The sequence below is a fragment of the Oryx dammah genome, unplaced genomic scaffold, assembly GCF_014754425.2.
Source record: "Oryx dammah isolate SB20612 unplaced genomic scaffold, SCBI_Odam_1.1 HiC_scaffold_5, whole genome shotgun sequence".
Taxonomy (NCBI): Eukaryota; Metazoa; Chordata; class Mammalia; order Artiodactyla; family Bovidae; genus Oryx; species Oryx dammah.
Genome location: NW_024070189.1, coordinates 10,859,037 through 10,881,531, shown reverse-complemented (window position 1 = coordinate 10,881,531; position 22,495 = coordinate 10,859,037). Strand labels below are relative to the sequence as shown.

The 22,495-nt window shown below is 39.7% G+C and overlaps 1 long non-coding RNA gene across 1 annotated transcript in view; it reads right to left on the bottom strand.

Annotated features, from left to right (window-relative positions):
- Positions 1–21,025, bottom strand: part of LOC120863253 — a 54,315-nt gene extending 33,290 nt beyond the window's left edge. The window contains exons 1-2 of the long non-coding RNA XR_005720958.1: positions 20,964–21,025; positions 5,581–5,695 (exon numbers count right to left, since the gene is read on the bottom strand). This is a non-coding gene — a long non-coding RNA (uncharacterized LOC120863253). The remainder of the gene's footprint in view (positions 1–5,580; positions 5,696–20,963) is intronic.
- Positions 21,026–22,495: the final 1,470 nt, after the last annotated feature.

The following is a 22,495-nucleotide window of genomic DNA, read 5'->3' as shown; positions in this document are numbered from 1 at the left end:
ATTACTTCTGATTTCTTAACCAAACCCCAATTGACATAGAGTCTCTGGAATAAAAGGTGTTATAACAGGCAGGTAGCTAGATATGAGCAGAGAAATAGGGGCAGGTGCCACGTAGCAGAAAATCAACATCTTGTAAACAGCTGGGGCCCATAGGCAGACAAAGAAAAGCACAACCTCCAGACTGACAGAGGACCACATATTTTGGGTGATAAATGCCCTGAAAGCAGACAAAGAAAGGTGCAAAGTCAGTACTAATTCAGGCCAGGCAGGGCCATGTATCCCAACAACGTGTTTTTTGCTTAAATCTCTTGGCTCTGAATATAATCTTTTGCTCATTATGCTCTCAATAGAATAAGATTAGCCTTACAGATAAGTACCCATTATGTACCAATGCCTTGGAACTTCTGATCTAAGCCAAATAAGGACAAAAATCCCTTCTTCCCTTGGGAAGATGGACTAGGAATGAAAATCGGGGAAGATGACCCCCAAATTCCTCCCTCCCCAGTGAGCATTCCACCCCTCCATTTGTATGCCCCTCATAACTAGCTTGCCAAAGAAACCCAGGGCAGCAGCTCCTCATCTGTCTGAGAGCTTATTCTTGCTTAAATATATTCTCACTTTACTTTTTCAACCTCTTTGCTTCTTCTCTGAATTCTCTCACAACTAAGAAAGAATCTTAAAATTTATGGGAATAAGGGGATCTGGAATTTATTATCTTCTCTTTCAAGGCCTTTGGTGGTCCTGACTGAAGAAAGGAACCAAGGACCCCAGATAGGAACACACCAAGAAGAAAGGAGAACATGGGCTGATGATCTGTGATCAACTGCAGGGTGGTCCATATGGGGAAAAGACTGGGAGCTGACTGTGGCTCAGATCATGAACTCCATATTGCCAAATTCAGACTTAAATTTAAGAAAGTAGGGAAAACCACTAGACCATTCAGGTATGGCCTAAATCAAATTCCTTATGATTATACAGTGGAAGTGAGAAATAGATTTAAGGGACTAGATCTGATAGACAGAGTGCCTGATGAACTATGGACAGAGGTTCATGACATCGTACAGGAGACAGGGATCAAGACCATCCCCATGGAAAAGAAATGCAAAAAAGCAAAATGGCTGTCTGGGGAGGCCTTACAAAAGCTGTGAAAACAAGAGAAGTGAAAAGCAAAGGAGAAAAGGAAAGATATAAGCATCTGAATGCAGAGTTCCAAAGAATAACAAGGAGAGATAAGAAAGCTTTCCTGTGATCAATGCAAAGAAATAGAGGAAAACAACAGAATGGGAAAGACTAGAGATCTCTTCAAGAAAATTAGAGATACCAAGGGAACATTTCATGCAAAGATGAGCTCGATAAAGGACAGAAATGGTCTGGACCTAACAGAAGCAGAAGATATTTAGAAGAGGTGGCAAGAATACACAGAAGAACTGTACAAAAAAAGATCTTCGCGACCAAGATAATCATGATGGTATGATCACTCACCTAGAGCCAGACATCCTGGAATGTGAGGTCAAGTGGGCCTTAGAAAGCATCACTATGAACAGAGCTAGTGGAGGTGATAGAATTCCAGTTGAGCTATTTCAAATCCTGGAAGATGATGCTGTGAAAGTGCTGCATTCAATATGCCAGCAAATTTGGAAAACTCAGCAGTGGCCACAGGACTGAAAAAGGTTAGTTTTCATTACAATCCCAAAGAAAGGTAATGCCAAAGAATGCTCAGACTACCACACAACTGCACTCATCTCACATGCTGCTGTTGCTGCTAAGTCACTTCAGTCATGTCCGACTCTGTGCAACCACATTGGCAGCAGCCCACCAGGCTCCCCTGTCCGTGAGATTCTCCAGGCAAGAACACTGGGGTGGGTTGCCATTTCCTTCTCCAATGCATGAAAGTGAAGTCACTCAGTCGTGTCTGACTCCCAGCAACCCCATGGACTGCAGCCTACCAGGCTCCTCCATCCATGGGATTTTCCAGACAAGAGTACTGGAGTGGGTTGCCATTGCCACCTCACATGCTAGTAAAGTAATCATCACAATTCTCCAAGCCAGGCTTCAGCAATACATGAACCATGAACTTCCAGATGTTCAAGCTGGTTTTAGAAAAGGCAGAGGAACCAGAGATCAAATTGCCAACATCTGCTGGATCATGGAAAAAGCAAGAGAGTTCCAGAAAAACATCTATTTCTGCTTTATTGACTATGCCAAAGCCTTTGACTGTGTGGATCACAATAAACTGTGGAAAATTCTGAAAGAGATGGGAATACCAGACCACCTGACCTGCCTCTTGAGACACCTATATGCAGGCCAGGAAGCAACAGTTATAACTGGACATGGAACAACAGACTAGTTCTAAATAGGAAAAGGAGTATATCAAGGCTGTATATTGTCACCCTGCTTATTTAACTTGTATGCAGAGTACCTCATGAGAAACGCTGGGCTGGATGAAGCACAAGCTGGATTCAAGATTGACAGGAGAAATAGTAATAATGTCAGATATGCAGAGGACACCACCCTTATGGCAGAAAGTGAAGAGGAACTAAAAGGCTTCTTGATGAAAGTGAAAGAGGAGAGTGAAAAAGTTGGCTTAAAGCTCAACATTCAGAAAACAAAGATCATGGCATCTGGTCCCATCACTTCATGGGAAATAGATGGGGAAACAGTGTCAGACCTTATTTGGGGGGGCTCCAAAATCACTGCAGATGGTGATTGCAGCCATGAAATTAAAAAACGCTTACTCCTTGGAAGGAAAGTTATGACCAACCTAGACAGCATATTCAAAAGCAGAGACATTACTTTGCCAATCAAGGTCCGTCTAGTCAAGGCTGTGATTTTTCCAGTGGTCATGTATGGATGTAAGAGTAGGACTGTGAAGAAACCTGAGTCCCAAAGAATTGATGCTTTTGAATTGTGGTTTTGGAGAAGACTCTTGAGAGTCCCTTGGACTGCAAGGAGATCCAACCAGTCCATTCTAAAGGAGATCAGTCCTGGGTATTCTTTGGAAGGACTGATGCTGAAGCTGAAACTCCAATACTTTGGCCATCTCTTGTTAAGAGTTGACTCATTGGAAAAGACTCTGATGCTGGGAGGGATTGGGGCAGGAGGAGAAGGGGACGACAGAGGATGAGACGGCTGGATGACATTACCGACTGGATGCACACGAGTTTGGGTGAACTCCGGGAGTTGGTGATAAACAGGGAGGCCTGGCCTGCTGCAATTCATGGGGTTACAAAGAGTCGACCACTACTGAGCAACTGAACTGAACTGAATTGAACTAAGAATGAAGTGGGATGACCCAGAGAGATGGTATGGGGAGGGTGGTGGGAAGGGGATTCAGGATTGGGAACTCACATACACCTGTGGTGAATTCATGTTGCTGTATGGCAAAACCAATACAGTATTGTAAAGTAAATTAAAGTAAAAAAAAAGAAAAAAACTAAGAATGAAAAAACATCTGCCCTTAAGCACTCAGACACAATGACCACTTTTCAGAATTAGTAGCTGAATATGCAAATGACCACTAAAACTTGTAGCTTTGAAAGCATGCAAAGTGAAAGTGAAAGTATATCAGTGATGTCCAACTCTTTGCGACCTCATGGACTATACAGTCCATGGAATTTTCCAGGCCATAATACTGGAGTAGGTAGCCTTTCTCTTCTCCAGGGGATCTTCCTGATCCAGGGACTGAATCCAGGTCTCCCACATTGTTGGTGGATTCTTTACCAGCTGAGCCACAAGTTCAGTTCAGTTCAGTTCAGCTCAATGGCTCAGTCGTGTCCGACTCTTTGCGACTCCGTGAATGGCAGCACACCAGGCCTCCCTGTCCATCACCAACTCCCGGAGTTCACTCAGACTCATGTCCATCCCCAAAATACTGGAGTGGGTAGACTATCCCTTCTCCAGTGGATCTTCTCGACCCAGGAATCGAACTGGGGTCCCCTGCATCGCATGTAAGGTATCACTTTTGTTTGTACGTATACTAGACTCACTAGAGCAACTGCAGCATTAAAAACTAATGCATCATATTGCATTTCCTGGCCTCACAGAGAGAGAAAAGTCATTCTCACCCAAGATCCTCCAAATCTTCCAATAGATTCACTAGCAGACTTGCCTCTGTGACATATCCTTTATTTTTGTTATAACAGAAGAACTCAGGATGAACCAATTCAACACCAGTACCTCCTGCTTTCTCAGTGATCTCTAGCTTTTAGTTATCCTGTCTCCTTTTCTATCTTCAGCCTCTTTGCCACCAACAAGGATATTAATAAGCATGCCAATATGCTCTGAGAACTCACAAATACAAAAGGATCTCTTTTGAACAAAATAAGTCATTTTACTGAGTCTTTTATTAGCCAAACTTTTCCAAAAAGTTATTTATTTATATACTGCTTTTGTTGTGTAACTTCCCTGGTGGCTCAGATGGTAAAGCGTCTGCCAACAATGCAGGAGACTTGGGTTAGATCCCTGGGTGGGGAAGATACCCTGGAGAAGGAAATAGCAACCCACTCCAGTACTCTTGCCTGGAAAATCCCATGGACCGAGGAGCCTGGTAGGCTACAGTCCATGGGGTCGCAAAGAGTCGGACGCGACTGAGCGACTTCACTTTCTGTTGTGTGGGTTTTTTTTTTTTTAACCCCCAAACTTCTGTCAACTATTTCAATATAGCTTCTTCACCTCTTCACTATTCCCCCAAAAATCTTCTCTGGCTATGGTTATTCATTCATTCATACATGTTTTCATTTTACAAATATTTGTATAGCACTACATTAAAAGTTGGACATTAAAAAAAGTACAAGGGGAATTGTCCTTGCTTTAATTAATTAAATTAAGTAATGATGTTTAGCTTGCAAGTGCAATTAGCATCTTTTTGAAAATTAATTTATACTTTGTAATAGAAAAAGAAACAATGATACAAAGTTACTGCAACAAGTTGAAAAATATGAGGATGGATACATAAGACAAAATGTAATATTCTCTCCCCAACTAATTAGCTGATATTAGCAGTTTGCTGTGTATTCTTCCACATATTTCTCTAATACATATAATATAGCTTATAACACATGAAACTGCTGATATTCTATTGTTTTTCACTTATAAAAAACAGTATCAAAATATTGAGTCTAACATATACGTACACACATACAGATTTTTGTTTACTTTTAAATAGCTGCTGAGCAATGAGTGAATGTATTTACCTTTGTTGGGGAAATAAGATTTTTCTATTTACTTTGTTGAGGCAATAAGATTTTTTTAAAAAATCTTCTGCCAAGCCAGAAAAATGGCTTCACAAAGGCAGAAGTACGAGAAAATAATTTTATTTTTGAATGAGTATTAAGCCAGAACATGATGAGTCTCACAGGTAACCCACTAAGAGAACTAAGAGATTCTAAAGGCTGAAAGAAATTGCACCTTTCTATATAGCCAAGCAGATGTAACCCATTCCAAATGGGTTCTCAAGGTAAACAACAACTATTATTTAATAAGAAGACTTGACAGAACCATAGTTCATTCTAAATTCACCTAATTGAGATGATCAATTATATTTGTTAGTTGGATTTACCCAAAGGCAAATTAAATTTCTACCTCTATGACAGGCGATAGCTTTGCAGTTTGGTCATCACTGGGCTCTCACAGAAACTGGGAGATATGGGTGCTATCTTCCTTGATGATCGTGTTTCAGAGAGATGGTTCCTAGGTCCTACAGAAAGATATCACTGAACTGTAAAAGTGACAAAGTACTTTTTGAAGTTTAAAAAGATTTACATACATTTCAAAGAGACTGAGAAAGTATTTATAATGATTTATAAGGACGTTTTTAATTTGTTTTTGTCCTTACATCTCACATATCAAGAACCAAAAAACACAAAATTGGATGCCCTTTTTAAATCACAAAATGTTATCTCCCAATAACTGAATAGGTGGGTTCACCAAGGTAGTTAACTATATAGAAGATAGAAAAGAGACAATGGGAATGCTGGTAAAGATAAGAATTTATAGGATGAGGAAAGGAATAAGGAATGAAAATAATCCACATAGATACTATTTTTAGACAATTGAGCAAGATTAATTATTTATATACAAGCAAATTTTGCCAGTTTTTATTTTGGAGAGGTAAGCAATCATGATCAAACACAGTAAATTCCACAGATTATTTATCCTAGTTTAATAATAAGATCATGAATGTTGCATTGAAACGTACACAAACTGAATCTGGTTGGAAATTAAGATGTTTCTCCTATTGTAGAAATTCAACTATATGTTGAAAAACCACAACTATTAAAACATGAAAGTAGAAATGAAATAAATGACAGTTAAGCAAAGAAGAAAATGTCGTACACTTATCTTATCATTTCATATCTGAGTAACTAGTATGTTTCCCTTTCTCATTCAGGTTTTGTCATGAACATGATCAATCAGCATACTTATATCGCTAAACTATACTTAACTTTATATTTCTGATCCTTTCATATTTCCTGGCTCAATGTTTTTGTTGTTTTAGTTGCGAAGTTATGTCCATCTCTTTGCAACCCCATGGACTGTAGCCCTGTCCATGGGATTTCCCAGGCAAGAATAATAGAATAGGTTGCCATTTCTTTCTCCAGGGGATCTTCACACCCTAGTATTGAACTCCTGCACTGCAGGTGAATTCCTTTTCACTGAGCCCCCTGGGAAGTCCCCTCGCACAGAGATAATATCCAATAACTGTTTAACAGATTAAATTTTAGAATAACTTCAGTCTAAAGCCAATAACTGGTTACTGGATTAAATATTAGAATAACTTTAGTTTAAAATCATCTAAGAATGAATCTTGTTCTCATCTTTTTTCTTTAGAGGAATACTAAGTTTTCAAACTAAGCCCCCAAATGGTTCCTTTACTTCGCTAAATTATTTTTACAATATTAAAAATAATTGCAATCATACAATCATACATTTGTTTGTTGCTTATTTGTATTCATTGTCATCTCAATCACAGCTAATGGTTAGGTTACTATTCACTGAGTGTTCACTATAGACCTGGTATACATTTTATGAATGATGTCGACTTACAAAATAGTCACAGCCAAAAAGTTGAGAGCTATGTTTCATTTGATGGAAATATTTAGGACTTCAAGCCCAGGAGACAACATCTTAAGTGACCCTGGGAAAACTGCTTCAAGGAGGCTAGGGGAGGAGCCAGATTATATAGAAATTTTACAACAAACGGTAGGTAGTCTGAACATCGAAAGATTATTGTTAATTAAAGGAAACCAGATATCTCAAGTTAAGGAATTTAGCACTTTTCTATGCATGGGAAGATACAAGAGTTTGGACTCAGTGAAACTGTTCTTTACATATGCATCTCAGCTCTCTGGGGCCAGTATGCTGCATGCCGAGTTCCTCAGGACTCAGTGTAGGGGGTGGTTGCGGTCTGATGGCTGCCGGATCACGGTGCTCTTCTCCTTCCTGAGTGCCTTTAGGCACTGGAGGCCTGGAATCGCTGAAGACTGCGACATCCTTGTTTACTAATATGGCAGGAAATACTCCACATCTTAGTCCCTCCCCATGGTCGGAAATTTCATCAATATGTGGGAGACATTTCATGACCGTTTTTTTTTTTTTTTTTTGTCCCAAGGCACTGCTCATCCCAGATCAGGTAAAAGTTCTTGTTGATACACCACTTCAGGTGTTAATTTTCAGGTTAGGCCCATTGGTAGATGGTTAAAAAGTCTCTGTATCCTCTATCTTCTAACATATTAGGATCCAAGAGATATTTCCCTTAATGTTTCTTCCCATACTTGAAACACAATATTACAATTATTAATAGCATACAGAAGTATATTTCTGATCAATTGCTTCGAGTCACCTAGTCATCATTACATTTGTTGGAGGCCTGGTTGCATACTGTAAAAGGCAACCCTCTTATGAAATAGACAGATTGGAGTCATGCGCCTAGTACCATTGACAGAGTCATGATGCAGAAAGACAAAAGCATAAACAATTTGGAAACAAAGAACAAATTAAAACAATGATTAGTATAACTAGTATAATAGTATAACTAGTTATAATCCAGTTGCAAAGACTGAGCAGTCAAAGGAGCTATAAGTGACTTAATGAGCTACCTGCAGTTTCATTGTATAAGCTGTACACACTAGGCATGGCTTAATCTTTGAGACAAGCGTATGCGATTGGCAGAATTAACCAGGTAGAGAGAAAAGATAAGTGTTTCATCTTAGTTTACAAAGGCATACTTTATCCATTTGTGGTAGGTCACGGCATAAGAGAGAAACGTTTACTGGAAAACAGACTCAAGCTAGTATATTTTCCATCGTCAAAGTTATAGATCATATTTATCAAATTATTCAGTCCCATTAACTTTTCACTTTCATGCATTGGAGAAGGAAATGGCAACCCACTCCAGTGTTCTTGCCTGGAGGATCCCAGGGACGGGGGAGCCTGGTGGGCTGCCGTCTATGGGGTCACACAGAGTTGGACACCACTGAAGCGACTTGGCAGCAACTTGGCAGCAATTGATTTCCACTGATCCATATGAAGTGACCAGGTTTTTCATTAGGGTTTGTCATTTGTTACCCAGTTCAGTATAAAGCTAGTGGAGGTGATGGAATTCCAGTTGAGCTATTTCAAATCCTAAAAGATGATGCTGTGAAAGTGCTGCACTCAACATGACAGCAAATCTGGAAAACTCAGCAGTGGCCACAGGACTGGAAAAGGTCAGTTTTCATCCCAATCCCAAAGAAAAGCAATGCCAAAGAGTGCTCAAACTACTGCACAACTGCACTCATCTCACATGCTAGTAAATGCTCAAAATTATCCAAGCCAGGCTTCAACAGTATGTGAACTGTGGAATTCCAGATGTTCAAGCTAGACTTAGAAAGTCAGAGGAACCAGAAATCAAATTTCCAACATCTGCTGGATCATTGAAAAAGCAAGAGTGCCAGAAAAAAAAAAAATCTACTTTTGCTTTATTGACTACGCCAGCCTTTGACTGTGTGGATCACAACAAACTGTGGAAAATTCTTCAAGAGATGGGAATACCAGGCCACCTGACCTGCCTCCTGAGACATCTTTATGAAGGTCAGGAAGCAACAGTTTGAACTGGACATGAAACAACAGACTGGATCCAAATTGGGAAAGGAGTACATCACGGCTGTATATTGTCACCCTGCTGATTTAACTTATATGCAGAGTACATCATGAGAAACGCTGGGCTGGATGAAGCACAGCTGAAATCAAGATTGCCAGGAGAAATAGTAATAACGTCAGATATGCAGATGACACCACCCTTAGAGCAGAAAGCAAAAAGGACCTAAAGAGCCTCTTGATGAAAATGAAAGAAGAGAGTAAAAAAGTTGGCTTAAAACTCAACATTCAGAAAAGTAAGGTCATGGCATTTGGTCCCATCACTTCACGACAAATAGATGGGGAAACAATGGAAACAGTAAGAGACTTTTTCTTGGACAAAATCACTGAAGATGCTGACTGCAGCCATGAAATTAAATGTTTTCTCCTTGAAAGAAAAGGTATGACCAACCTAGAGAGCATATTCAAAAGCAGAGACATTACTTTGCCGACAAATGTCCCTCTAGTCAAAGGTTTTTCCAGTAGTCATGTATGGATGTGAGATTTGGACTATAAAGAAAGCTGAGTGCAGAAGAATTGATGCTTTTGAACTGTGGTTTTGGAGAAGACTCTTGAGAGTCCTTTGGACAGCAAGGAGAACCAACCAGTCTATCCTAAATGAAATCAGTCCTGAATATTCATTAGATGGACTGATGCTGAAGGTGAAACTCCAGTACCTTGGCCACCTGATGTAAAGAACCAACTCATTGGAAAACACCTTGATGCTGGGAAAGTTTGAAGGCGGGAGCAGAAGGGGATGACAGAGGATGAGATTATTGGATGGCATTACCGACTCGATGGACATGAGTCTGAGCGAACTCCCGGAGTTTGTGATGGAGGCCTGGTGTGCTGCAGTCCATGGGGTCACAAAGATTCAGACACAACTGAGCCATTGAACTATTATGTACACAACTTAAAATAGCACAGTTAAAGATTTGAGTAGAATGCAATTAGCAGGAAACGTGGACATTTCTGCAACATATAACACTTTAGGATAACCAATAGAAATGACTGATAATATTATATCAAGACATCTCAGATATTAGGGAGTCCATATAAATTTTGCAATATCCATATTAATGACATTTATCCATACTTTATAACCTAAAGTTCACATTCAATCACTGGATAATGTTTTTGAAATAAAAATACCAAATAAACTTAGCTTAACATTTCTCTCTGAGAGGTCTGAGAGACGTTTCTTTGAAGCACCCCAGAGTCAATTGGAGTCTAAAAGAGCTTAAGTTATATTATGATATTTGGGAAGTTTGTTAGAAATATTAAAAAGATTTTAAAACACAACAGGATCATAGGTCACTGAAACAATGCTCATTCATTTAACCAAAGTCACAAAAACAATTAAAAGAAAATAAATACAGATTATTCAAGAGCACAGAAACTCTCACAATTTGTTATCAAAAAGGAGCACTTTTAATTGAAAGAAAAGTCAAATTCCAGTCTTGCATTTGCTTACTTAACAGATTCCATTTACTCAGTTAACTTCAATCTAAAGTTTGTTAATCCTGACTGTGCATAAAACTTTTTCCTCCTCAGGGTTTCTTTCACTTTCTGTATCCAGCCTGCTTCTCATTTTCCACCTAAATGAAATCAAACAGCTCACTTTTTTACTCAATAAAATGTAATTCCATTCCTCATAACTTCCTTACTGAAAACAGACATTCTACTCCTTACGGTCTACTGAAATGTTAGCTATTCCACTAGCTTTAAAATGAAGTCGCTCAGTTGTGTCCAACTCTTTATGACCCCATGGACTGTAGTCTACCAGGCTCCTCAGTCCATGGAATTTTCCAGGAAAGAGTACTGGAGTGGGTCGCCATTTCCTTCTCCAGGGGATCTTCCCAAACCAGGGATGGAACCAGGGTCTCCTGCACTGCAGGCAGACGCTTTACCATCTGAACCACCAATTACATGTTTAAATTATAATCCTCAACTCTTAAAACCTTAATTTTTAGTAAAAGCTAAGAAGTAAGCAATTATGAACCATCTTTTATATTGGCATTCTATAGAGTGGTGAGCATAAACATAAGTGATAATTTCTAAAAACATTTGAACATCTGAGACCATCTCAAGATGACACCGAACATTTTCATTAATAGTGCTAAGTAACTTTAGGACTCTGTTTAGTCAATAATGTCTCAGTATCTTCTAACTATTTAATAAACTTTCATCATTTAACTTAAATAAGCATAATCATAGCTCTAGAACTTCAAGTTACCAAATATCCAGAAAGATTAAGTAGACATTTCTAAAATAAAGGGTTTACCCAAAAGCTCTTATCTCAGTTACTTTAAAGTTTCATCATATCGAATTATTTTCCTTGCAATAGATACAATGAGGTCTTATTTATTAAACTGAAGTAAAGTATTACATTTCATTTTGATGATTCAATGACATGTCTATATTAGATAAATTTAAACATTAATACCAGCTATCAACTTAATATTGAATATTCCCCAGTTCATGTGAACCTGAAAGTAACATTGGCCAGTTTCTTTTACTGTTAGCGCTTTCTTTTCAAATTAAATAGAGCTCTTTATAAATTATACGGGCTTCCTTGGTAGCTCAGAGGGTAAAGCGTCTGCCTGCCATGCAGGAGACCCGGGTTCCATCCCCTGGGTCAGGAAGATCCCCTGGAGAAGGCAATGGCAACCCTCTCCAGTACTCTTGCCTGGAAAATCCCATGGACAGAGAAGCCTGACTACAGTCTATGGGATTGCAAAGAGTCGGACACAAATGAGCAATTTCACTTTCTTTTTTTATAAATTTACTATTGATGATACTTTCCAAAGGTAGAGATATCTCATATGTATAAAGTGTACACCGACATAAACAGACAAAGTAGAGGTCTCACAGCTTCACTTAAAAGCTTAGTTATGAACCAGGTATTATTAACACAATATAAACGTATTCATTTACTAACAGTTGGGGTACATGAAGGTTGCTTGCTCAGATGACTAAGATTTTAAGGTTATATCTATAATCATATATACATAAGATATATATTATATATATATAAGATATATGTTAGGTAGTTAGAATAGGAAAAAGGAATCCATAATGGTGGTGGCTAAAAGATAAAGAAGGGAAAAGCCCCCAAAATAAAGGAAGGTCCAAGGACCAGAGTGAGAAACTCAGGTGAAGCAAACAGCCCTCCTGGCTAGCCCAATGTACATAGGGCAAGCTCAGGGGATGGAGGAAAAATAAATAAATAAATAAATAAAAGGAGGAGCCAAAATGGAGCCTCTGGCTTCTCTTCTCTTCACTTCTTTTGGGTCGGCCTGCCTTCATGCCTCCAGGATGTATTTTCTTTTGCTTGACAAATAAAACTGAGCTGTAGTATGGATCCATCTGTCACTTCAAATTTTTGCTACAGCAACAGAGAACTGAGGAAATTACAAATTCCCCTGACTATAGCTATAGATATAAGACTATGTCTTTAAGATTTGGTTGAGGGAGCATTCCCAACTGTTTAAATTTTAAAACTGCCACCTTTTCCCCTTGGTGTCAGGTCTTGTCTGGTAGAGCTGATTAGGGTCAGTCTCAGGTCCTTGTGATCTGTACCTGGGGTTTCTTAGTGATGCTAGTGGTAAAGAACCCACCTGCAAATGCAGGTAGAAGTAAGAGACTTGGGTTCAATCCCTGGGCAGGGAAGATCCCTTGGAGGAGGGTATGGCAACCCACTCCAGTATTCTTGCCTGGAGAATCCCATGGATGGAGGAACCTGTTGGGCTACTACTGTCCATAAGGTTGTAAATTACATTTTGGCTTCTAGAGATTTGCAAGAGAAAGCCAGTTGCTTTAAGTTCCCCAAAGAACAGTTCTATCACCTAAAGATACTGAAATCAGTGACAAGATTTTTAACTAAACTGAAATTTATTTTGTGAGTTCTAAAGTCCATAGAGTTTAATTTATCATGTCTTCTAAGATTTTATAAGGCATTTAGCACAGATCTTTCTCAGTTCACAAACTGAACCCAAAGCAAAGTCACAATTTTTATTTTATTTTTATTTTTAACCCTTGCATTTAATTCCCAGTTTTACTTATTTGTGTGGCCCAGATAACCCTATTGGTCTGTATATTTAGTTAATATTTCCTTAGTGGTGATCTATATCTCTAGTCTTATAATACCACATAGGGGAACTATTATTCCCCAGTGAAACATGTCTATCCCACAATATAATTTATCAAGAAATGTAACCATCTAATATAAAGTCCATTTAAATATATCAATTTTATATACTTTTATCTCAATCCTGTCAACTTTTATATCTTTAACTTTGATTTCATTAGGATTCAATCAACAAGCTTGGTCTTAGAGGAATTTTAGAAGGTTTTTTTTTTTTTCTTTTCTTTTGTTTCCTGCCCATTTTACCTACTTTTATATAAAAAACTCTGGAATCCTCAGAGTGAGGCTGAGCCAAGAAGGTCAGGCTCTTTGGCTTAACCTTGTCTCAAATAATTGCTGGTCAGATATCTCAGTGTAAATTTTTGTATTCCTTTACATATAATTTTAAAACCAGGGTAAATAGAACTGACTTGTTTGGCTTTTAATATTGGGGGCCAGTAGAGGTCCCTTTTGGCCCATTTAACTTTAGGTAGTGCAGTAATATCAAATCTTGTTTTAATTACATAAATGTCCAATTTACTTATCCCATTTTAAATAACCATCTAAAGATTTCTTTATTCATTTGAGATAATTCCTCTTGAATTTTTCTACCTTGTTGAAAATAGTGGCTAGATTTTCCTTACAAGTTTTTCTGTTGACATTAATTATTTCAGTGCCCTTATTAGCATCTGAAAGACCCACTGAGGGGAAGTAAACATCACATATGAATCTTCCTACACCAGTTTTCCTCACTTGTTTTAAAGAACAGAAGTTCTTAGGTTAAACATTGTTGTTGTTCAGTAGCTAAGTCCTATCTGACTCTTTGCAACCCCATGGACTGCAGCACACCAGACTTCCCTGTCCTTCACTACCTCTTGGAGTTTGCTCAAACTCATGTCCATTGAGTCAGTGATGCCATCCAATCAACTCATCCTCTGTTTTCCCCTTCTCCTTGTGCCTCCAGTCTTTCCCAGTATCAGGGCCTTTTCTAGCGAGTAGGCTCTTCTTATCAGGTGGCCAAAGTATTGGCGCTTCAGTTTCAGGTTAAATATTAGATGTATTTTTTTCACCTTTAATCTGATTTTTATTTTATTGGTACCAATAAAACAGCTGTTTATAACAAGAGTGCTCTAGATTCACCAATTTGTTAGTTTCTCCAATTTTAAAATGATCTATTATTTGGCCATTAATAAATAAGCATATTAATAGTGATTTAAATCACTAAGATGCAAGAGGCCTTCCCATAAAAGGGTGAGAGAGGATGTAACCTAATCCTAGAGTTTATTCTCAAAAATAGTATAGCAAAGGCCAAGTTTTCAAAAAAATGTAAACAAACACACACAGAACTCACCCTAGGAAGATGAGGTAGAACATTTACATCTCAAAGATACAGACAAATGCCCAGTTTTCCCCTAGATGGCCTTTGTTTAGACTGAAAATATATTTTTTACTAAGCCAGCTGATAAACTTAATGCAACTTAACTGCATATGCAAAGAAAGAGCCCCCTAAATTTTTAGGGTGAGGTTTCTTTTCATTTCCAATTAAGTAAGTTCGTATGTAGTTACCCAGCTAGGGTATGGGCTAGAGGCTGAAAATCTTTCATTCCTTCCATTTTCAATTCTTTATTTCCCATTTTTAAGTCAGTTTGTTGAGATAAAATTGCTATTGGTGATCATGTGGTGGGCCAGTGTGTGCTGCTTGGAAGCTTAACTTCTCTGGTTTTTGCCCCCGAGTTGTTTTAGCCCCTTCTTTGTGTCTGGGGTCTCCTGGTGGAATATAAGACTTCTGCGGGTGCTCAGATTGTGGAATGGCCAATTCTTATGTGGGTCCCCAGTTGAGAAGTTTGTTAATTATGCGAGTGGGTTTCCCTATAGGGACACCTTCGTCCTGGGAGGTCTTGCCTCCACCACTCCTCCAAATTTCTCAGTTGCCTGAGAGAGCCCTTGCCAGTCAGGAGGAGAGAGTCCCATCTTTGGAGCTCAGAAGTTCTCATGAGATTGTTTTATTTTGACAAACTCTATTAAGGTAGCCAATTCAAGGAAAAAACAACAGGTAAGACTTTCCCCTAACAACTCATCCCACCTTACTCACATTTAACTCAGCAAAGACTTCCCAGTCTCTCAACTGAGGATAATCAACCACTCAGTATCCAAACGAAATATTCCCAGTGCCTTTTACACTGAGGATAACTTGCTAAGTGTCTAAACTGAACAACCCAGGGACCTCTTCCTGAACCAAGTTTCAAGGATAACGTCTTCCCCCACTGAATAAAACTTAGGATCATCAACCAATAACAGAGCATCCTAGAACCAGGAGCTGCTGCTACTGCTAAGTCTCTTCAGTAGTGTCCGACTCTGCGACCCCATAGACAGCAGCCCACCAGGCTCCCCCGTCGCTGGGATTCTCCAGGCAAGAACACTGGAGTGGGTTGCCATTTCCTTCTCGAATGCAGGAAAGTGAAAAGCGAAAGTGAGGTCACTCAGTCGTGTTCCACTATTTTCGAACATATGGACTGCAGCCTACCAGGCTCCTCTGCCCATGGGATTTTCTAGGCAAGAGTACTGCAGGAGGTTGCCATTGCCTTCTCAGAAAACCAGGAGAGAAACATTCAAATTCTTCTGGACTCCCCAAGGAGTCAGATGGGCACAAGGGGCCTCTGCTGGTACCGAGACTCTGGATCCTCATGGAATTCAGGTAGAGGAGAGCAATCTGCTATGGTCTCTTCTTCACTTCAGCTCAGTTGCTCAGTCTCGTCTGACTCTGGGACCCCATGAACTGCAGCACGCCAGGCCTCCCTGTCCATCACCAACTCCTGGAGTTCACCCAAACCCATGTCCATTGAGTCAGTGATGCCATCTAACCATATCATCCTCTGTCATCCCCTTCTCCTCCTGCCCTCAATCTTTCCCAGCATCAGGGTCTTTTCAAATGAGTCAGCTCTTTGCATCAAGTGGCCAAAGTATTGGAGTTTCAGCTTCAACATCAGTCCTTCCAATGAACACCCAGGACTGATCTCCTTTAGGATGGACTGGTTGGATCTCCTTGCAGTCTAAGAGACCCTCAAGAGTCTTCTCCAACACCACAGTTCAAAAGCATCAGTTCTTCGGTGCTCAGCTTTCTTTACAGTCCAACTCTCACATCTATACATGACCACTGGAAAAACCATAGCCTTGACTAGACGGACCTTTGTTGGCAAAGTAATGTCTCTGCTTTTCAACATGCTGTTGGTCATAACTTTCCTTCCAAGAGTAGGTGTCTTTTAATTTCATGGCTGCAGTCACCATCTGCAGTGATTTGGGAGTCCAGAAAAATAAAGTCAGCCACTGTTTCCCCATCTATTTCCCATGAAGTGATGGGACCAGATGTCATGATCTTCATTTTCTGAATGTTGAGCCTTAAGCCAACTGTTTCGCTCTCCTCTTTCACTTTCATCAAGAGGCTCTTTAGTTCTTCTTCACTTTCTGCCATAAGGGTGGTATCATCTGCATATCTGAGGTTATTGATATTTCTCCCGGCAATCTTGAATCCAGCTTGTGCTTCTTCCAGCCCAGCGTTTTTCATGATGTACTCTGCATTTGAGTTAAATAAGCAGGGTGACAATATACAGCCTTGACGTACTCCTTTTCCTACTTGGAACCAGTCTCTTGTTCCATGTCCAGTTCTAATGGTTGCTTCCTGACCTGCATATAGATTTCTCAAGAGGCAGGTCAGGTGGTCTGGTATTCCCATTTCTTTCAGAATTTTCCACAGTTTATTGTGATCCACACAGTCAAAGGTTTTGGCATAGTCAATAAAGCAGAAATAGATGTTTTTCTGGAACTCTCTTGCTTTTTCCATGATCCAGTGGACATTGGCAATTTGACCTCTTGTTCCTCTGCCTTTTCTAAAACTTATCAACTTAAAAAATAGTCACAACCTAAAAATTGAGAGCTGTTATATTTGGTGGGAATATTTAGGCCTTCAAGCCCAGGAGCAGTTCTCTCAGGTTTACTTAGATGCTATCTCCCAGGCTTGAAATCCAAAAAATTCCCACCAAATAAAACATAACTCTAAACTTTTGGCTTGTGACTATTTTTTACATCAACAATGCTTTCATTCTTAAGTTGCATAATTTTGTAAGTTTTGTTTGCTAGTCTTACCTCATAACTGGTGAAACTTAAAGAACTTAAAGATAGTAAGTACTTTGATTAAGGTGATACAGCTAATAAATGGTAGGTCCAAGCTCAAACCCATGTTAGTCTAACTATACCATTTCTATTCCAAGGGCTCTGATTTTTTGCCAAAATAAAGCTCTGACTCTGTAACTAGGTCATGTATGCCCCGGCCATATAGCAAACAGTCTACACAGTACCAACCAAAAGAATTCTTGCTTTTTCAAACCACTGTTTATAGTCAAGACAGCTAAATAGTCAAGGTTAGCAAATGAATCACAGTGATCATGGTGATAAATATTCTAAGTCAGTCAATAATGTGGTTTTGGTTGACTGGTTCATTTTTAAGAGAATAAAGGAAGTGGGTGCTATAGATCTGACCTATGAGGGAAACTCTATGAGCATCTGACATATAGGAAACAGAGTTCAGAACTTGTGGAAAGGCTTTCAGAAGGTATGCAAACAAATATCCATACAGATCTACTGTGGTTCAGGAAACTTTTCCCAGCATTCCCAGTAAGACCTGGAATGATAAATAGAAACTACGACCAAAGAGAGAAAATGTGAAGCTTAATTATATTTTACTGAATACGATGCAGCACTGTTAATTAAAAAAAAACTTTACAGCCTCTATGCTTCTAGAGATGAACATTGTGCTTCTGGAGATGAACATTTGCTACATCCTGCTGGGCTAATGTGTAGAACTGCAGACATGTGTAGAGTCCATGTGCGGGAATAGTCTCAAGGGAAATCTAAGGAAGACAGGATACTCAGAGAGGGTAGGAGCAATGGCAGTGCAGGAGGGAAAAGGGGAGAAGAGCCTTCAGAGGCTTCCTACGTTTGCAGATTTTTCGGTTTGGCTGTTAGGGCAAGTTCATGTGCCTGACTCAGAGTGAGGCCAGGCAAGGAGACGGGTGGCTCATGCCCTCCCCTCGCAAAAACCCCAAGTTCCACAAGGGTTTCAGCTGAGCATTTTTAAAAGCCAGATCAAGGGAAGGAGGTCACAGGGTTTGTGATCAGATTGTGCACAGTTCCCTGATTGGCCGGTGGTGAGGGAAGAGGGCAGTGTTATGGGGGTTAACGTTATCAGTCCCTGGGCCCAGGAGGCCTGGGGCTCTGTGCTCACTCTCAAGATCATCAAGCAGTTAACATCTTCCATCTAGCGAGGGTTTTTCACATCTGTAAAACAACTCAGGAAATGTCCATCAAATAATGTTATCTAGTTAAAGCAGGATGTTGGGGGGGAAGAGCCTGTCCTGGGATAACCCCACCGGGTCCTGTTTGGTTGTGTGTCTGCTGAGGTAGCTGGTTACCTCATTCAGGCTGAAGAAACAGGGAGGGCATGACTTCAGGGACTATCCCACAGAGGTTTTAAAGAAATCCTCTCTTAATGATTTATGATACTCCTTGCTTTTGCTTATTGCTCTGAACCTCAAGTTCTACAGGAAATTACTTGTGATAAGACGGGCTATCTTGTTATATCTTTTTTTTTTTTCTTTATTGCTTTTCACAGTTACTTAAAGCTTGTAATGTCATTTAGCTATTTATTGGTTCATATCATTTCTTCTCTATGGTAAACCACTTGAGGGCAGGCATGTGTCCCAGAGAATAGTCCTCTTAGTGTAAGGCAGAGCACTTGCCAGTTTGAGAGAATGGATCATGAAAATCAGTAGAGAATTCAGGCATACTGATTTTCGTTCCAACAACAGCTCACAGGAGACATGGCGTTGCAGCAAAGAGGCTCCTCCTTATTCAGCGATTATTTTCACAGCAAGCGAAAGAAACTCACCTTAATTCACCTCAATTAAGGAGAAATACTTTGTTCATGGGCTCAAATTATAATAAAAGCTAGAGTGAAACCTGTCTTGTGCATTGAGAACAAATGGGTCAATTATTACCACAACGCTTCCTGTGAGATACGAGACAAAACTACAGGAAGCTTTAATCTCCACATTTCCAAAACAGCAGAGCCACACAAAAAAAGAGTGCCTCTCTGCTACCAGGATTTTAGAAATACCAGGGAAGTATGGTACCACTAATGTCTGTGAAGAAACAGGAAAGATCCCAATAGTTCCCTTTTATCACATGGTTAGAATGTGGGGAGGAGGTGCAGTTTCTCAAAGAATAGGAAAGCCAATGGGTTTATTTATCACAAATGGGAATATTTGTGATCTTGAAAATAATTATATTTTATATCTAATGTAGAATATGAGAAAAGGAGAGAAATAGTCTATTTCAATATATGTTGAGCACCTACTATATATCCTATAAACTATATATACATTATTATCTCATCCAAATATCCATAAAGGATAATAAATAAGAAAATAGGATGGGATGATACTAGGCAGTACTTTTGCCCTGTAAGTTCTAAACCAGTGAAGCATTTATTATTAAGAAAAAGAAACAGATATTTTTAAACTGTTAACACTAAGGTTTAACTTCTCTGTTGATTTTAGGATTACTTGTCTGTCCAAACAAAAGTAGATAATTTAAAATAATTCCATCTTCAGAGAGAGTATTTGCACAGTACCACATGCAAGCATTTACATGGCTTATATAATTTAACCTTCATAAAAATACTTTCTTTGGTGCCTCAATGGTAAAATATTTGTCTGCAACACAGGAGACCTGGGTTCAACCCCTGGGTCGGGAAGATGCCCTGGAGAAGGAAATGGTAAGCCACTCCAGTATTCTTGCCAGGGAAATCCCATGGACAGAGGAGCCTGGCAGGCTACAATGCATGGGGTCACAAAGAGCTGGACACCACTTAGCGACTAAACCACAGCATAAAAATACTAGAAATGTAGGTGTGTTTATTTGTTAGGATATAGACTAAGCTATTTTAGCAAAGAGATCCAAATATACATTGACTTAAAAAAAAAAAAGATACAAGTTTATTTCTTTTTTAAACAATATTTAGACATATACAGTCTTGGGTGTTCATTGGAGGGACTGATGTTGAAGTTGAAACTCCAACACTTTGGCCACCTGATGCGAAGAGCTGACTCATTTGAAAGGACCCTGATGCTGGGAAAGATTGAGGGCAGGAAGGGGACGACAGAAGATGACATAGTTGGATGGCATCACCAACTCAATGGACATGGGTTTAGGTGGACTCCGGGAGTTGGTGATGGACAGAGAGGCCTGGTGTGCTGCAGTTCATGGGGCTGCAGAGTCAGACACGACTGAGCGACTGAACTGAACTGAGACATATAGGGTGATCCAGAACGGGTTATCCCGAGAAGGCTCTGCCAGACTCAAGGTAGAGCTTCCATTTCTTGAATCCAGGATGGTGCCATTTCCCAAGCCCAACTATTGCACTAGCATTGCGTTTCCCAGCCAGTGGGAAAAGAAAAAAAAAAAAAAGAGGGCGGGGTTATAAGCGGGCTATTTTAAGGACAGAATCTGAAAGTTGCATGTGTTGTTTGTGTTCTCCTGTGAGCCAGAGCCGTCAGATGGTCTCACTCAAGTATAAAGCAAGTTAAGAAATGCCGTCCCTAGCTGGGACAGCAGAAAGAAGCCCTGCTAAAATGTGTGTGTGTGGCAGAGCCAGTCAAGGCAGACTCACTGTGAAGTTAATGTGATGTAACTTTTAGAGCCCCTCACATGTGCTTCTTCCAAGACCCTAAGGGAGAGGAAATCAACAACACATTCATTTCTTTTATATTCTTGTATCCTTAACACTTCCAAAAGATAGATCTGTCCCTTACAGGTAGAGTTTATCTATAAACTAATACAATACAAGGAGAATAAATTCTGGAGGGAAATTCATTGTCTCTGTTTCCAAATACCAGTGGATGCTTTTGGACTGTGGTATTGAAGACTCTTGAGAGTCCCTTGGACTGCAAGGAAATCAGACCAGTCAATCCTAAAGGAAATCAATCCTGAATATTCATTGGAAGGATTGCTGCTGAAGCTGAAGCTCCAGTACTTTGGCTACCCGAGGTGAAGAGCTGACTCACTCACTGGAAAAGACCCTGATGCTGAGAAAGATTGAAGTCAGGAGGAGAAGGGGATGACAGAGAATGAGATAGTTGGATGACATCACCAACTCAACTGACACGAGTTTGAGCAGGTTCTGGGAGATGGTGAAGGACAGGGAGGCCTGGTGTTCTGCAGTCCATGGGGTCACAAAGAGTTGGACAGAACTGAGCGGTGACTGAACAACAATAGTAATGAGGCCCAGAGAAATTAAGTAACTTACCAAAAAGTCACAAAGATTTGGAACTGAAATCAGAACCTGGATCTCTATGGCACAAGGACTTTTGACTCATTACCAGTGCGTCAGGTTCTCATATATTTTAGAATTTTATTTCTCCCTCACATTACCTTAGGAGAAAATCTGGACAATCTAGAAATCACAAAGTAATTGGCTTTGTTCCTATCTCCAGATGATCTTCGGAGACAAAGTGAGTATGAAAGGAAACACGCGAAGCCCAACTGCCAAGCTGACATGACAGCCAGTTAGGCGGGCCGATGCTGCTGTCAGATCAACCCAAAGGTTAATAACACAGATGCAGTCAAAGATCTGATGGATAGAGGCTGTGAACTCCGTATCAATAACTTACAGAAAATGCCTGGGGGTGGCAGATGAAGAGGCCCATCATCAATTAAGCATGGCAGTCCATTTTTATAAAATTGTCAGAAGGGATTATTAAAGTCCACATCTTAGTTTGCTGAGGAGAAAATCAAATAACACTAAAGGTTGCATTTTAAAAACAACGTTTAGTGTAAACTCTTGCCTCTGGCCTCATGTCAAACTGTCAAAGAGGTGCCACATAATTTGATCCATGCTTTTCATTTTTTCCATTTCGGAGCCAAGGTAATTTTTCATACTTATTCTTAGCCTCACATGTTTTAAAACACAACAGCTTTTGGTTTAAGGATTTTATCAGCTGGGGAAATATTTAATTATCAGGAAAAATATCTCAAAATTTGAATATGACTGCATGTTGAATATTTATTCAGCATAGCAACTTGGAGTATACATTCCTCAAAGTTAGGTACCATATTAAAATGTAGCCACGTGCTTCAGAAAAGCATCTTGCTCTAAGTCATAGAGGACTTAAAATGGTCTGTCTCTAGATATGCTTTTTTTAA